This window comes from Ambystoma mexicanum, chromosome 4p (genome assembly GCF_040938575.1).
Source record: "Ambystoma mexicanum isolate Mex_15411 chromosome 4p, UKY_AmexF1_1, whole genome shotgun sequence".
Lineage (NCBI taxonomy): Eukaryota > Metazoa > Chordata > Amphibia > Caudata > Ambystomatidae > Ambystoma > Ambystoma mexicanum.
In genome coordinates, this window is record NC_090927.1 from 191362946 (window position 1) to 191379943 (window position 16998).

The following is a 16998-nucleotide window of genomic DNA, read 5'->3' on the forward strand; positions in this document are numbered from 1 at the left end:
GCACAGAGGAGGGAACATCAACAGGCACCCCAGCAGCCAGCATGCCCACAACACCAGCACCACAGGTCCCCCCAATGGATGCCACAGAAGGCACTGCCTCTGGTGGCAGCAGCACCATAGGTGACACCCCATTGATGGCAGCATGCTCCGACACAGAAGACGGGGATGTCGAGGTCAGATCCATCCATGACCTGTCCCAATCCCCCTGTCTGTCCCCTCCCGTACAACATGAGGATACCACGCAGGGGCACCCACAAGACGACGACTGGCCATCCCCCACAAGCCCTGTGGCAAGGCAACATGAGGACAACAGCCCCTCTGTGACACCACCGCAAATGGCCATGGCCCAGCAGAGGCAACAGTCCCTCGACAAGTTAATCGTCCAACAGCAGCAAATGGCCACACTCCTCAAGGGCCATGCCGATGAATGTGGGGGCACCAAGGCAGACATAGAAACATCAACAGAGACACTTAGGGCAGAAATGGAGAGAGGTACAGAGACGCTAAGGGCACAAATTGAGAGTAGCACCGAGAGCCTGAGAGTCCAAATGGAGAGTAGCACCGATAGCCTGAGAGTCCAAATGGAGAGTAGCACCGAGAGCCTGAGGGGGGAACTGCATGCGACGTCCAAAGACGTATGTGCCGAACTTGCCGCAGTGCGCCGTGTGCTCACTGAGCTCTCGCAAACCCTTAGGGACATGCATGGACGTGAGCAGGCAGACACATCATCCGTTGCAAGTTCCGTCCAGGGCAGCCCCCAACGTAGATCTGGAAGGAACCTGCGCTCCACAGGCAGGGGTGCCCCTGATACCCGCAGAGGGGGCATGCAATAGCGACAGCCCACTGACAATGAGCATCTTTGGACACTGGTGTTCGGGGGGGGAGGTAGGAGGGTGGAGGGGGTGTGTTGGGCTCACTTGGGTGGCGGGTCGATAGGGTGTTCAACATGATATCACATATGCCATAAAAAGTGCACGATCAACCGATGAGAAGTGTGGACATTGAACTTTGTGTACTAGGCCATCATAGGCGTACAGTCCATATTGTGCATGTCCCAGACACACGCAGTGCCACGAGTCCCGTGTCCATGCATCAGCCACCAGGCGTGAGTGCTAGAAGCATACATCAATGAGATGCTGACGAATGTCACGGCCCTCCGGTGCCTCGCAGACTCCATGAGGTGCTGCCACATCCCCACCCTCATCATGACCATCTTCAGGTGCTTGCAGTTCTGCGTCAGGGGGCATGGGCACATTTCTACGTACGCACATGTTGTGGAGCATGACACATGCCATCACCATCTTTGCAACCTTCTCATGGCGGTACAGGAGTGCCCCGCCAGACCTGCTGAGGCAGCGGAAACGACCCTTCAGTAGGCCGAATGCCTGTTCAATGACTACACGGGTACGTGAGTGGGCATGGTTGTAGTCCTCCTCATGCTGGTCCCGTGGGTTCCGGACTGGTGTGAGGAGCCATCTCTTCAGTGGATATCCAGCATCACCTGTATGTGGACGAGAAACGTATGATGTGGAATGCCATTGATACGTACGCACACCCCCCCCCCCCTTCCTGGCAGGTCATTGCCGCATCACATACCCCACATCATCATGCATGTAATGAGACTCACCGAGTAGCCAGGATCTGTTCCCTGCGTGTCGTTCCATGTAGCGTGGTATTGTAGAGTTCCTCAAGACCATAGAATCATGGGTTGATCCAGGGAATCGGGCACAACAATGTGTAATGATCCTGTTGGAGTCACACACCATCTGTACATTCAGGGAATGAAATTGTTTTCGGTTGCGGTACTGGGCCTCCATGGCATGTGGGACGACCAATTCAACATGGGTGCAGTCGATGGCACCAATGCAACCCGGTATGCCGGCAAGTGCATGGAATCCCACTTTTGTGTTGGTTATTTCCAGCTCCGAGCGTGGTAGAGAGATGTAGTCGTCTGCGTGCTTCAGGAGGGCATCGAGCACTAGCAATAGTGTCCGTGAGAACAGTGGCTGAGAAATGCCATGCAACTGTCCGACTGTGTGCTGGTAGGTGCCTGTGGCCAGGAAGTGTAGTACAGACACCACCTTCAGTAGGGGTGGGATGGCGGTTGGGCTGTCTATCATGCTGACAAGGTCAGCCTGTGTCATGTCCACAATGGCGGCTATGGTGTCCCGGTCCAGACGGTAGAGGGTGTGGATCTGCTCATCAGTGAGGTTGAACGGATGTGCTCGGAGGCGTTGAATTGCGGGCTGCCTGCGTGGTGGTAGTGGCTGTGCTGGTGGGCCTTGCTGGCCCTGCCTTGGCCTCCTCCTCCTCCGTGCGGCTGGTTGTAGTTGGTGTTCGTCTACTTCTTGGAGTCGGAGCACTTGCAGTGCTATCAGGTCCCCCAGGGCCAACATCGCGAGTCCTGCCGGTAGCATTTCGGTGTGGTTGTGGGAGGGGACTGGCTGTGCAATTTATGTGTTTTCAGGCTGTATGGCCTCCACCTGTGGTGATTAATTCCACCTGTGCAAACTGCTCTCCCCTTTGGCCGAGCACGTCCCGCGCACAACGCTGCAATTCGGGGAATGGCATCTTGCTATTGCAATCATGTATTTGTACCCGATGGCCGTGTAAGATTGGTTGATATGTTCATTCTGCTGTGGTCCCATTGTTTCACGTACTATCTGTGCAGTCGCGAACAGACTTGTGAGGGGTCAGTGGGACGTAGTACTCGGTTAACGGTGGGCCCTCATGCATCACTGTACCGAGTTGCAACGACGGGCGGGGCGTCCCATTCGTGGGTGAAGGCAGTTGCCATTTTCACACACAGCCGCACTCGATGGGATGATTAGTGATTTCAAACGGCCACAGATGCCTTTTCGACGTGATGTTGCAAATGAGGAATTCGAAGGGCGGCGCTTTCGGTTTCCAGCTAGCGGCGAGGAGATGCCCACAGGTCTGACTGCAAATGTAACGTTCTATTGTTCTATGTCCTTGAGACAGGGCCCATGGCGAGGGAGCAATGATTGATATGAATAGTTTGGGATGCGCAATAGCTACGTGGGCGATGAGGCCGTCCGTTCCCAAATACATGTTACTTCACAACACTGGAATTACGGGCTGGGGCACTGTGGATTTAGCAGGCTGCATAACGCACAGACTCAATGGATGTTTCTAATGTCATGTGAGTAATTATTCAGGCATTTTGATCCCGGGATGAGGGAATGATGGATGGATGCATGGGCAGGTGATTTGGTACAGAGTTTGCCATGTACAGGGCTTCTTGGGATCTATCCGCCTCCCCTACGCTATGTGATGCAGGGCTGCCATAGTGGGACCATCGTCCATCTGGCCTTGTTGAGCCCTCCCTGTCTCGAGGCGCCCTCAGACACTCGTTTGTGATGGTGTTTGCACCTCGATATAGATGGTTGTGAGTCGCAGGTGGTTTTGGGGTGGTGATGTTCCTTTGGAGTGGGCTAGCATGCATATGGCTGTGGATTTCGTGTGATCATTGAAGTGAGTTGTTCGAATGTAGTTCTGATGGCCATTCTGTTCTTTTTCTTTTCTTTTGGTTGACAGGTATCTCCTCCCCTTTTGCCACTGCCATCTGTATGCCACTCCTGCAGATGGATTTTACTCCCGACACCTGCTGCTTCGTGTTAATCAGTGGAGCAGCATTACGATCTTATGGGACGATCGCCAATGGCCCACATGCCCTTACGCAGTACTGGTGGCTCGGAGCAACATTTCGGCCTTTCAGCTGGACTAGTGCCTCCCCATTGGGACGGCCCTGCGGTTCTGTGCGCTTCCATGTTGCCTTTTCGTACGTGAATGTGGCTCTGTGTACCATGGGGGAACAGGGCGACACACAGGTAGTGGCTGGTCGTTTCTTGCGGAAGCAGCCCACAATGGTGGTTGGTGTTTTGGATTCCATGGCCTGATGGCTGTATGTGCTTGGTGATTTTGATGTGCATAAATGTCTATTCTGATTTGGCCCGTGTAGCGTTTTTCTTTGCAAGTGATGTGGCATATGCCTATTTGGGGGGCGATGTATTGTGAGGAGATCTGCATTGGGTTCCAGCTTCGGGGTTTAGTTGCGTGGTACTGTGCTGTGCGCGTTTGCCTACGAAGCCCAGTGAGGTCAGGGATGGGGGCTGCCAATATGCCAGTTTGAATGTTGTCATGCTCAGGGGCGGGGGATTGGGTTTTGTGTAACAGATGCCGGTCAGCCAGGTGGACTGGTTGAATGATGTGGTTTTCGGTATATTGCTGGTCACAGGTGCCTGTGTTTGCGTGCGTTTCTTGGTGGGGGACTGTGGTCATGTCCATTGGGATGGCTTGTGTATTCGTGCCATCTGTGCCCTGCAGCTCCCATTGGCCCCTGTTGTGTTTCTTTTGTTCGTTGGCATGCATGGGTGACTTGTACATTTCAATGGTTGCATTGTGGCTTCATTGCACCTACGGGGAGTTGTACTTTGTGGGCAGGGAGCGGTGTACAGGCACTCAGTGGGGCCGTTTACGGTTGATTCGCGATGCCGTACTTCTCGCCATGGCGGAATGGTCCATTCCGCCAAGCCTGATGGCGTTAGGTACATGTCCGCTAGGGTCGGAATTGGCGTACCGTTGCACCATGGTGGTGTTTGCGGTTTGGCATGGCGCGCGCGCGCGTGCTTGGTGCAGTTAGCGTTGGCGTTCACTACGGTGTCGCTAATGGCATCGTACTTTGCGGTGACGGGTCATAGTCGCACCGAGCGCTATTCGATGGCGGTATTGCATTTCCGCCATCGTTTTTCGATTTCCGCCAGGGTCGTAATGAGGGCCACAGTCTCTCTTTGCAGCATTGCAGTGCTCCTGTAACCGGACCTGAGAGTGCGCAGGCAGGAGGCCAGCACTCAAAACCAGAGCTAAGTGTCTTGTTGTTTTTCTTACGAACTGCTCTGCATAGGCTTGCTGGGGAGTGTACTGATGCATGGATGTATGTGTGGTTCAATTTGGTATGTTTTTTTCTCCCTAATCACCCGTGATCCTATGCAATTTTGAAACCTGTACCCTCTACCCGGTGTTCCTGCTTCCCGTGCCTATCCAAGCAACGTTCCCTGACCCTCTTTCCCCACTGGGGTTGCGGATGCCTGTGTAAGCCCCGAACTTGCAGGCGCCAAAACCCTAGAGGGGGTGGTTGGTTCGTACCACTCCTGAGCCTGGACTACAGAAGGCCATGACAATGATGTCCAAGTTTGTTTGGATTGTGTATGTGTTCATGCAGGTTGTACATTTTCGTGCATTCCCTAGTTTCATGTGTCATTCCTCCTCCCCTCTCCTGCCACTCATTCCAGTCATCCAGTGTGTCAACACCTGTCCCGACTGCATATCCCTGAACCTCATTCCCCGCCAGGGTCTCAGGGGCCTGTGTGAGTTTGACCTTGCAGGCACCCGGGACATGGTGGGGGTGGTTGTTTCGTGACACTCCCGCGCCTGTACAGGGGACCTGTGACAGTACACATCCATTCATGGTGCATCATCCTATGTCATGTACCACACATGTCTCACATCCTGTCGTGACATTGTTTTGCTGTGCTACCTTGGTTGTTGCATCATTGTGGTAGTACTTGGCCTTTGTGAGGTACTGGTACGTCAAGTCATCTACTGGAGGGTGTTCGGTTCGTTTTCATGCCTTGGATTTTGTGATTTTGGAAATGAGTGTGGATTCTGAGGGTTCAGGCATCTTTTTACACACAAGGTGGGAGATGGTGACGAAGGGTAAAGGTGATCCTGTGGCCAGGTGGAATTGAGGTGTGGAGGCTCCATGACCCAGGTGCAGTTGTTCAGTGGGTCATGGTCATTTGTGAGGGGGGGGGTTGTTGTTGATAGTTGCCTTGCCCTGCAGTGTGATGGGAACTCTGACATAGTAATGGTGGTATCCTATGTACATGTTGTGTTCTGCTGATCAATGCCTGTTCATGTGTTGTGTTTTCCTTTCAGGTGCGAGGGGATAGTTGTGGTTTGACATGCTGGGGTGTACACATGGTGGATGTTCACATGTGATGTGTAGGGAACACTGATGGTCACTTGAGTGCACATGCATATGTGGAGTCCTTGCAAAACCACACACTTGCACTCTGATGCACTACATGTACTCCCACCCTTGCATATCCACGTGTACACTGTTTGCCTTCTGGTGCTCACTGTGTCCCGGCAGCACATGTTCTGTGACCGATCATGGATCCAGTACATGCCTAATTTGATGTTTGACGTGGTCTGTCACTTAGATGTGATGCTCAGGTTGTGCATCACACACAATGGCTGTTCACTGTGCTGTGCGCTGAGCAGTGTGATGCAGGAGTAGGACACTGCACACATGAGCTGCAGTGTTGATTTTGCAATGCATAATGTGCATGTATACAGGCATTCATTGTGATGTTACGTCTACGACTGTTGTAATGCATTTGGAAATGACTTATTTTGGGTGGGAAATTTTGTTGGTCTGTCATTTCAGCTGATTCCGGGTCAGGCAGCAGTGTCCGATGCCACTGTGCATTTAGGACATGGCAATGTGTACCTTATTGTTACTGCATTGGTGTATGGGTATTGCGTGCCATGTCATGTTGATGTTTGGGAGGGTTTGAGTGACATGGCAGTGATGGCCATGGCCTGTTTTGCAGGTGTGTGTGATGCACACCTTGCATGTCCGGGTCATCCGCTTCTCAGAGCAACTAGCTGGGGGTAGATTTCTCTCCGCATCAGGGCCCTCCCCCTGGAACAGACTTCCGGCCTGACTTGAACTTGAGGGGAATCATCTCCAGTTCTGGAAGCACTTCAAGACCTTCCTCTTTGCTTCTGCTTGCTGTCTGCCTCTCCCTTGCAGAATTCTCCACTGGAACTGCACAGGAGCTGCAACTGGGCCACTCTCACCGACCTTGGTCCCTGGCCCAGCCACTCTCCACTTGCATTGCCTCCCTGGCAACCCCTGCACTGCAGTACTGTCTCTCTATCCCTACAGCCCTCCCTTCCCAGCACTTGTCAGCACTTACCTTTGTAGTTGCCTCCAGGCGACCTATGTATTATTTGTTTGGGCTACTTCCCCTGTACTGGACTCCCCCCCACCCTTCCCCTTGCACTTTTCCCATTCCCCCTACCCCTGCACTTGCACGATCTCAATGACACCTGGCCTAGTAGTACCGTTCTCTGTGTTCCCTTGTTCCCCCCTCCCTGCCTCATTGCGCCTTGGAATACTTGTGTATGGCCCATATCATGTCATATGTCATATGTGAGCCTTTTGGTCACACAGGATAGCTTGTGTTTAAGTAGCTAGGGATGCAGACGATGTGGCACTTCCATGGCAACTTTCTCAGGGTGGTAGGGTTGTGACAGTTAACTGTCTCTTTGTCATCATCGATTGTCACCTGGTATGTGCCAGGCCTGTGTGCACTCCGCAGGGGTGGGAGTTTAGGTGAAAAATGTGGCCACAAGCTGGGTCCGGGCTTCCTCGCCACGTGCCCTGTCCCCTCCCATGGGCAGTGCCTGTGCCTGTGGTTGGGGATGTGGGGGCACCACCATGTCCACCGGGACGCCCTGCCGTGTTGCAACATTGTGCAGGACACATGCTGCCACAATGATCCTGCACACTACTGGTGGTGCATAGAGTAGTTGCCCACCAGAGCGGTCAAGGGAGCGGAAAACGTGACTTGAGCACTCCGAATGTGCGCTCCACTATGCCCCTGGTTGCAATATGGGTGGCGTTGTATCTTACCTGGGGTGGTGTGGTGGGGTTCCGGATTGGCGTCATCATGTGGTTGCTCAGAGGGTAGGCACTGTCCCCTGGGGAGGTGATAATAGTTGAGATTATTAGGGTTTGGATATTTGTCTGTGTGACTTGCATGCATGTGCAAGGGCATTTGTACTGACCTAGGAGCCATGTGTCGCCATGCTGCCCAGCTTCCAGCTTCCAGGGCCGGCTCAGGGCGGACATTCTGTATATGAAACTGTCATGGGTGGAGCCAGGGTAGTTTGCATAGACAGAGGTGATGATTCCCTTTGCATCACATACCACCTGTACATTGATGGAATGCCAGTGCTTGCGGTTTCGGTAAATGTGCTCAATGGCCCTAGGTGGACGTAGGGCCACATGGGTGCAATCTATGGCACCGAGCACTTTGGGGAAGTGTGCCACCCTGAAAAAATCCAGGACAACGGCCTGCCTTTCTGCGGGTGTTCTGGGCATGTATATATGCCTGCGGACTGAGGGGCGCGCTGTCATGATTGCCAGTACCTGGTGTAGGCAGCGTGACTGCATGGCCTGTGAGACCCCCCCCCACTATGGCAGTGGTCCGCTGAAATGATCCAGTGGCCAAAAAATGCAGGACATTGAGCAGCTTCTCCAAGGGGCTCAATGCTTGGGAGCAAAGGGTGGGGAATGTGAGGTCATCTTCCCACTCCCTGACCAGGTCTAGGATGATATGGGGTGGGAACCTATACCTGCCATAGACGTGGTCGTCAGGCATCCCAAAAAGGCTTGTCCGTGGTGCGAAAATGCGTGCCCTGGCTATTCTCCTCCTCCTGCGGTGTCCCACGATCAGTGCAGCGACAAATGGGGCATTCATCGTAGCTGTATATAAGCGTTTGTTGTTTGCGCGTACTTTTATGCTGTGCGCGGGGACGCTTCCGCCTGCCTTCGTGTGGCAGACACGTTGACGCCTGTGCACGTCTTTTGCCGTGCGCGGGTTTCCGTATTCGGGTTTCCCGTATTCGGATACGGTCCGAGTGTCATCGCGTGTGATCGGAGGGGAGTGAGCGTACACGCAACTGGCCTGGGTATGTGTGTTTCGGGGTGCGCGGGAAGTTCCACACGCGATTAGCCTGGGTACGTGTGTTCCGGGGTGCCGGGAACTTTCACACGCGATTGGTGGAAATCTACGTGTGTTCTGTCATCACGTGCAATGAGGGAAACACCTGCGCGCGTCACGTCACAGACGCGCTCACGCGCTAAGGGCCTTTGGTCCAATGAAATCGCATATGCGTGCTGCCGTGCATACGCGCTAAGGGCCTTTCCTCGTATTACACGCGGACGTGCAGTTTTCCACGTGTGCTGAAATGCCCATGCACGTCTGTACGCATCACGTCACAGGGGCGCTTGCGCTTGAGGGGCCTTCTGTCCAATGAAAATGCGTATGCGTGCAGACGCGCTTACGCGCTAAGGGCCTTTCCTCGAATTACACGCTGACGTGCAGATTTTTCACGTGCCAAATCACTCCGTATCAAGCTGGCCACGCGTAAGCACACGGAAGACCACGCTCCTGCCCAGAAGGCCGAACTACTGCCCCCCAGAGCCCTGAGCACGCTCCCACCTGCCATCTGCTGCTACCTGACTGCCTGCTGTCCACGTGCCCTGCCATTTGCTGCCTGCACATCAGCCAGGGGTGCTGTTGCTGTGACCTCCCCTGCTGGAACCGAAGACTCCCGACTGGGATTCCATCGCTCCACAGCCCAGCCCCAGGACCCAGTTGCCCACCCACTACTGCCTCTGGGGTTGTCATGTCAGGGCAAACACCATCTGGGACCACTGACAACCCCCGGCCAGAGAGGTAGAGGGGCACCAGCTTCAGTGCCACCGAAGTTGGTGTCCTGGTGGAGCAAATCCTGGGGCAGTATGATGCCCTCTTCGGAGGTTCCCGCGCCGACAAGGAAGGACGGACTCGGATCTAGACTGACATTGTGACTGCCATCAACGCGGAGGGGGTTGCAGTCCGCGACTTACAACATGTCAAGAAGCGCTGGGAGGACTTCAGGTCCAGGACCCTGAACAAGGCCCGGCGCCTCTTGAAGGCAGCGGATGCCAAGGGGCGCCGGGGCCACTTGTCGGAAGAACAGATGAGGGTCCTGGAACGCATATCTCCAGCGCTGCACGTCCAGGTCCTTGAGAAGCAGACCCGTCTGGAGTCGAGCGGTGAGTGTACATGCATCCTGATTGTGAGCAGTGCATGTGGTGATTATTCAGTAGTGTGCAGGTTACACATCTGTTTGTATGGGGTCGAGTATGGGTGGGGGTGTACAGGGCCATGGGGCTGACACATGCGAGGGCTGTAATGTGTGAGACATGGATGGTGCTTGTGTGTGTAGGCTTGCATGCCAAATGCAGTTGTGTGGGCACACATGTTTGGATGAATGTGTATGTAAGTAGACATGTCCGTGATGTCACGCATGTATGTTGTTTTCGGCTGCATGTATCAGCACTGTGTACATGTGCATGTGTGTGTATTTGACAAGGGTGCAACAGTGATGCAACATGGATGCATGTGACAGCGGTATGTGGAAGCCTGATTGGCAGATGTGACATGGATTCCCGTCTGAACAGTGCGACACTTGGCAGAGGTGTACACATGCATGCAAGTGTGGTGGTGTGTGTACATGTGTGGTGCACTTCCTGTGTTGCATGTGATATCTGGCTCACCTTTGGCTGCTCATGCTGTTGTATGTGTATGGATGGTGGTGGCAGTTGAGATATGGCTGTGGTATGGCTCATGTGTGCGAGTTGTAATGACATGTGTGTTGGGGATTGTGATGACATGTCTGAGGTTTGCCAATGCCACTCATGTACAACTGTCATGTGTGTATGTGTCCATTGTACAGTGCCCTGATGCCTGTGTTTTGTTTCTCCTTGTCTGCAGCGTCAACTGATGAAGAGGGCGGAGAAGGTGCTGTGGAGCACAGCGGCGGGGATCCCACCGCCAGCCGGAGACGCAAGGCCCGGCTCCCCTCCCATGTTGTCATCTCGTCGGGGAGTGAGGAGTCTGGTGCCGCGTCCCAGGCCGCAGCTGCCGGGGGGAGGTCCAAGAGGCGGAGGTTGGAGTTGGAGTCCTCGGCAGCAGAAGGGGCAGCTGGGACCCCACAGGGCCCAACAGGGGAAGATGGCACGGAGTCATCCAGGTTGGTGGGGGGTTTGGTGGAGGAGGAGGCCTTGCAAGCACCAGAGACGGGGTCTGGAGGTGGGGATCCCACTGGTGCTAGTGGTGCAGTGCAGGACCAGGGACAGGAGGCAGCACAGGCCACCGCGGAGGTGCCTGTGTGCAATCCTGTCCCTGATCCTGTCCCTGCATCATCTTGCACCAGCAGGGATGCCTACGTCCAGACCCGTTTTCAGGCAGGGGATGAGCTCACGTCAACTGGCCTTCCCTGCCTGCAGACGTGGCTATCCAGGTCCGGGTTGAGCCTGTCCTGGCTGGTGTGGCGTTGCGTCAACGGGCCATGCGAGGTGACCTGCAGTCTTTTCATGAAGAGACTGCAAGTCATCTCGAATGGCTCGTTGACCACGTCAGCCTGCTGGGACAGGTCACCCAGGCCGGATTCCTCCGTCTGATGGGGCTTGCTCCGACCCCCTCCTCAACTGGACCCCCTACGCACCAGTCGTCCTCTCTGCCATCTTCCCACCCATCAGTCACCTGGGTGCCCTGTGGAGCTGCCTCTGACGGTGTGGCCAGGCTGGTGGAGGAGGCATCCCTGCCACAGTCGGGAGTCGGACGTCCAGCAGGGGTGGCCACATCAACGACTGCACCCCAGCCGGCGGAGGATGTGCAGGCAGCAGGAGGCAGTGCACGGGCAGAGGCACAGCAGCAGCAGCAACGTGGTGGGAGCCATGAAGGCTCGGGGCCTTCAACATCGGTGGGGCAGGCATCGGCCGGAGGGCAGGAGGACCCACGACAGAGAGTGTCTTCCATGTGGCAGAGTTTGGGCCACGCCATAGATGCGGAGCGGCAGCGGGCGGAAGAGGCACGGCTCACAATGGTCAGGGCGGAGAACTCCTAGCGGAAGGCCCTGAGGCGGGCCGAGTGCCTCGAGGCAATCCGCAGGGGTTTGGAGGTGGAGACGTCGACGGCCCTGCGGACCCTCTGGGCCATGGAGGAGGACCGCCTCCGGGACATTGAGGAGGAGTTCGATGATGCCCTGGCCCGGGACATCCACAAGTGAGCCGTGAAACTAGCCCGCTGCCCTTGTACATAGTTATGTAGGTAGTGTTAGGTTTCATTTTTGTTTTTATTTTATTTGGACCTTTCGGACATTGGCCACATTTTTGTATATAGTTTATTTTATTAGTTAGTGTAGTTAGATAGGTTTGCTTTATTTTGTTGGGATAATGGACCCTGGCTTGTTCCCATGTACATAGTTCGTAGTTGGATTGTATTTTATTCTCACTTTTTAACCATGGAGCAATGGCTTTCTTTTTTATTTCCCATTGGATTTTGTTTTGTGGACATTGACTTTGGACAACATTACTTTGGAATTTTATTTTTGGTTTTGCTTTTTTTAACGGACATGCTTCTTTTCATTTTTGTACATTCACGTTTCTGTTTCTTCATTTTTTATTCTATTTATGTTTCCTTTAATACATATTTTTTTTGGTGAACTTCAATGTGTGGTATCTCATTGGTTTCATGCATTTCATGATATGTGTTTTGAGATTCACTGACACCCATTGGGTGTATGTGAGGGAAATGTGTTTGTTTCGGAACTTGCAATTGGTGTTCTGTGATGTAATTGCAAATTATGAGTGGGTGGATGCAATACTCGGGTGGGTGTTTTGCATTTGGAGGCTGACCATAGGGACCAGGGATCTAGATTGTGATGACATGTTGGCTGGGGAACATGAGTTGCATATGGGTGGGGGCTTGCTGGCAGGTGCCCCACAGTGCTGGGGGGTAGGGGTGCTGGGAGACATGGGTGGGGGCCTGGTGGAGGCTGCCCCTGGTGGCTGGGGTGTGGGGGTGGTGGAGAACATGAGTTGGACATGGGTGGGGGCCAGCTGGCAGGTGCCCCACAGTGCTGGGGGGAGGGGGTGCTGGGGGACATGGGTGGGGGCCTGGTGGAGGGTGCCCCTGCACTGCTGGGGGGTGGGGGTGGTGGGAGACATGGGTGGGGGCCTGGTGGAGGCTGCCCCTGCACTGCTGGGGGGTGGGGGTGGTGGGAGACATGGGTGGGGGCCTGGTGGAGGCTGCCCCTGGTGACTGGGGGGTGGGGGTGGTGGGAAACATGGGTGAGGGCCTGGTGGAGGCTGCCCCTGCACTGCTGGGGGGTGGGGGTGGTGGGAGACAATGGTGGGGGCCTGGTGGAGGCTGCCCCTGGTGACTGGGGGGTGGGGGTGGTGGGAAACATGGGTGAGGGCCTGGTGGAGGCTGCCCCTGCACTGCTGGGGGCTGGGGGTGGTGTGAGACATGGGTGGGGGCCTGGTGGAGGCTGCCCCTGCACTGCTGGGGGGTGGGGGTGGTGGGAGACATGGGTGGGGGCCTGGTGGAGGCTGCCCCTGGTGGCTGGGGGGTGGGGGTGGTGTGAGACATGGGTGGGGGCCTGGTGGAGGCTGCCCCTGCACTGCTGGGGGGTGGGTGTGGTGGGAGACATGGGTGGGGGCCTGGTGGAGGCTGCCCCTGGTGAATGGGAGTGTGATAGTGGTGGGAGACATGGGTGGGGGCCTGGTGGAGGCTGCCCCTGGTGGCTGGGGGGTCGGGGTGGTGGGAGACATGGGTGGGGGCCTGCTGGCAGGTGCCCCACAGTGCTGGGGGGTGGGGGTGGTGGGGAACATGAGTTGGACATGGGTGGGGGCCTGCTGGCAGGTGCCCCACAGTGCTGGGGGGTGGGGGTGGTGGGGAACATGAGTTGGACATGGGTGAGGGCCTGCTGGCAGGTGCCCCACAGTGCTGGGGGGTGGGGGTGGTGGGGAACATGAGTTGGACATGGGTGGGGGCCTGCTGGCAGGTGCACCACAGTGCTGGGGGGTGGGGGTGGTGGGAGACATGAGTTGGAAATGGGTGGGGGCCTGGTGGAGGCTGCCCCTGGTGGCTGGGGGTGGGGGTGGTGGGAGACATGGGTGGGGGCCTGCTGGCAGGTGCCCCACAGTGCTGGGGGGTGGGGGTGCTGGGAGACATGGGTGGAGGCCTGGTGGAGGCTGCCCCTGGTGGCTGGGGGGTGGGGGTGTTGGGAGACATGGGTGGGGGCCTGGTGGAGGCTGCCCCTGCACTGCTGGGGATTGGGGGTGGTGGGAGACATGGGTGGGGGCCTGGTGGTGGGTGCCCCTGGTGGCTGGGGGGTGGGGGTGGTGTGAGACATGGGTGGGGGCCTGGTAGAGGCTGCTCCTGCACTGCTGGGGGGTGGGGGTGGTGGGAGACATGGGTGGGGGCCTGCTGGCAGGTGCCCCACAGTGCTGGAGGGTGGGGGGTGGGGAACATGAGTTGGACATGGGTGGAGGCCTGCTGGGAGGTGCCCCACAGTGCTGGGGGGTGGGGGTGGTAGGGAACATGAGTTGGACATGGGTGGGGGCCTGCTGGCAGGTGCCCCACAGTGCTGGGGGGTGGGGGGGCTGGGGGACATGGGTGGGGGCCTGGTGGAGGATGCCCCTGCACTGCTGGGGGGTGGGGGTGGTGGGAGACATGGGTGGGGGCCTGGTGGTGGGTGCCCCTGCACTGCTGGGGGGTGGGGGTGGTGGGAGACATGGGTGGGGGCCTGGTGGAGGCTGCCCCTGCACTGCTGGGGTGTGGGGGTGGTGTGAGACATGGGTGGGGGCCTGGTGGAGGCTGCCCCTGCACTGCTGGGGGTGGGGGTGGTGGGAGACATGGGTGGGGGCCTGCTGGAGGCTGCCCCTGGTGATTGGGGGGTGGGGGTGGTGGGAGACATGGGTGGGGGCCTGGTGGAGGCTGCCCCTGCACTGCTGGGGGGTGGGGGTGGTGTGAGACATGGGTGGGGGCCTGGTGGAAGCTGCCCCTGCACTGCTGGGGGGTGGGGATGGTGTGAGACATGGGTGGGGGCCTGGTGGAGGCTGCCCCTGCACTGCTGGGGGGTGGGGGTGGTGGGAGACATGGATGGGGGCCTGGTGGAGGCTGCCCCTGGTGACTGGGGGGTGGGGGCGGTGGGAGACATGGGTGGGGGCCTGGTGGAGGCTGCCCCTGCACTGCTGGGGGGTGGGGGTGGTGTGAGACATGGGTGGGGGCCTGGTGGAGGCTGCCCCTGCACTGCTGGGGGGTGGGGTGGTGTGAGACATGGGTTGGGGCCTGGTGGGGGCTGCCCCTGCACTGCTGGGGTGTGGGGGTGGTGGGAGACATGGGTGGGGGCCTGGTGGAGGCTGCCCCTGGTGACTGGGGGGTGGGGGTGGTGGGAGACATGGGAGGGGGCCTGGTGGAGGCTGCCCCTGCACTGCTGGGGGGTGGGGGTGGTGTGAGACATGGGTGGGGGCCTGGTGGAGGCTGCCCCTGCACTGCTGGGGGGTGGGGGTGGTGGGAGACATGGGTGGGGGCCTGGTGGAGGCTGCCCCTGGTGGCTGGGGGGTGGGGGTGGTGTGAGACATGGGTGGGGGCCTGGTGGAGGCTGCCCCTGCACTGCTGGGGGATGGGGGTGGTGGGAGACATGGGTGGGGGCCTGGTGGAGGCTGCCCCTGGTGACTGGGCGGGTGGGGGTGGTGGGAGACATGGGTGGGGGCCTGGTGGAGGCTGCCCCTGGTGGCTGGGGGGTGGGGGTGGTGCGAGACATGGGTGGGGCCTGCTGGCAGGTGCCCCACAGTTCTGGGGGGTGGGGGTGGTGGGGAACATGAGTTGGACATGGGTGGGGGCCTGCTGGCAGGTGCCCCACAGTGCTGGGGGTGTGGGTGGTGGGCAACATGAGTTGGACATGGGTGGGGGCCTGCTGGCAGGTGCCCCACAGTGCTGGGGGGTGGGGGTGGTGGGGAACATGAGTTGGACATGGGTGGGGGCCTGCTGGCAGGTGCACCACAGTGCTGGGGGGTGGGGGTGGTGGGAGACATGAGTTGGAAATGGGTGAGGGCCTGGTGGAGGCTGCCCCTGGTGGCTGGGGGGTGGGGGTGGTGGGAGACATGGGTGGGGGCCTGCTGGCAGGTGCCCCACAGTGCTGGGGGTGGGGGTGCTGGGAGACATGGGTGGGGGCCTGGTGGGGGCTAGCCCTGGTGGCTGGGGGGTGGGGGTGGTGGGGAACATGAGTTGGACATGGGTGGGGGCCTGCTGGCAGGTGCCCCACAGTGCTGGGGGATGGGGGTGCTGGGGGACATGGGTGGGGCCTGGTGGAGGCTGCCCCTGCACTGCTGGGGAGGTGGGGGTGGTGGGAGACATGGGTGGGGGCCTGGTGGTGGGTGCCCCTGCACTGCTGGGGGGTGGGGGTGGTGTGAGACATGGGTGGGGGCCTGGTGGAGGCTGCCCCTGGTGACTGGGGGGTGGGGGTGGTGGGAGACATGGGTGGGGACCTGGTGGAGGCTGCCCCTGCACTGCTGGGGGGTGGGGGTGGTGTGAGACATGGGTGGGGGCCTGGTGGAGGCTGCCCCTGCACTGCTGGGGGGTGGGGATGGTGTGAGACATGGGTGGGGGCCTGGTGGAGGCTGCCCCTGCACTACTGGGGGGTGGGGGTGGTGGGAGACATGGGTGGGGGCCTGGTGGAGGCTGCCCCTGGTGACTGGGGGGTGGGGGCGGTGGGAGACATGGGTGGGGACCTGGTGGAGGCTGCCCCTGCACTGCTGGGGGGTGGAGGTGGTGTGAGACATGGGTGGGGGCCTGGTGGAGGCTGCCCCTGCACTGCTGGGGGGTGGGGGTGGTGTGAGACATGGGTGGGGGCCTGGTGGGGGCTGCCCCTGCACTGCTGGGGTGTGGGGGTGGTGGGAGACATGGGTGGGGGCCTGGTGGAGGCTGCCCCTGCACTGCTGGGGGGTGGGGTGGTGTGAGAAATGGGTGGTGGCCTGGTGGAGGCTGCCCCTGCACTGCTGGGGGGTGGGGGTGGTGGGAGACATGGGTGGGGGCCTGGTGGAGGCTGCCCCTGGTGGCTGGGGGGTGGGGGTGGTGTGAGACATGGGTGGTGGCCTGGTGGAGGCTGCCCCTGCACTGCTGGGGGATGGGGGTGGTGGGAGACATGGGTGGGGGCCTGGTGGAGGCTGCCCCTGGTGACTGGGCGGGTGGGGGTGGTGGGAGACATGGGTGGGGGCCTGGTGGAGGCTGCCCCTGGTGGCTGGGGGGTGGGGGTGGTGGGAGACATGGGTGGGGGCCTGCT

General features: G+C 58.5%; 1 long non-coding RNA gene across 1 annotated transcript in view; it reads left to right on the plus strand.

Annotated features, from left to right (window-relative positions):
- LOC138452567 (uncharacterized) overlaps nucleotides 1–16998 on the plus strand; it is a 790762-nt gene that overhangs the window by 368851 nt on the left and 404913 nt on the right. The gene's annotated exons all lie outside the window — the stretch shown is intronic.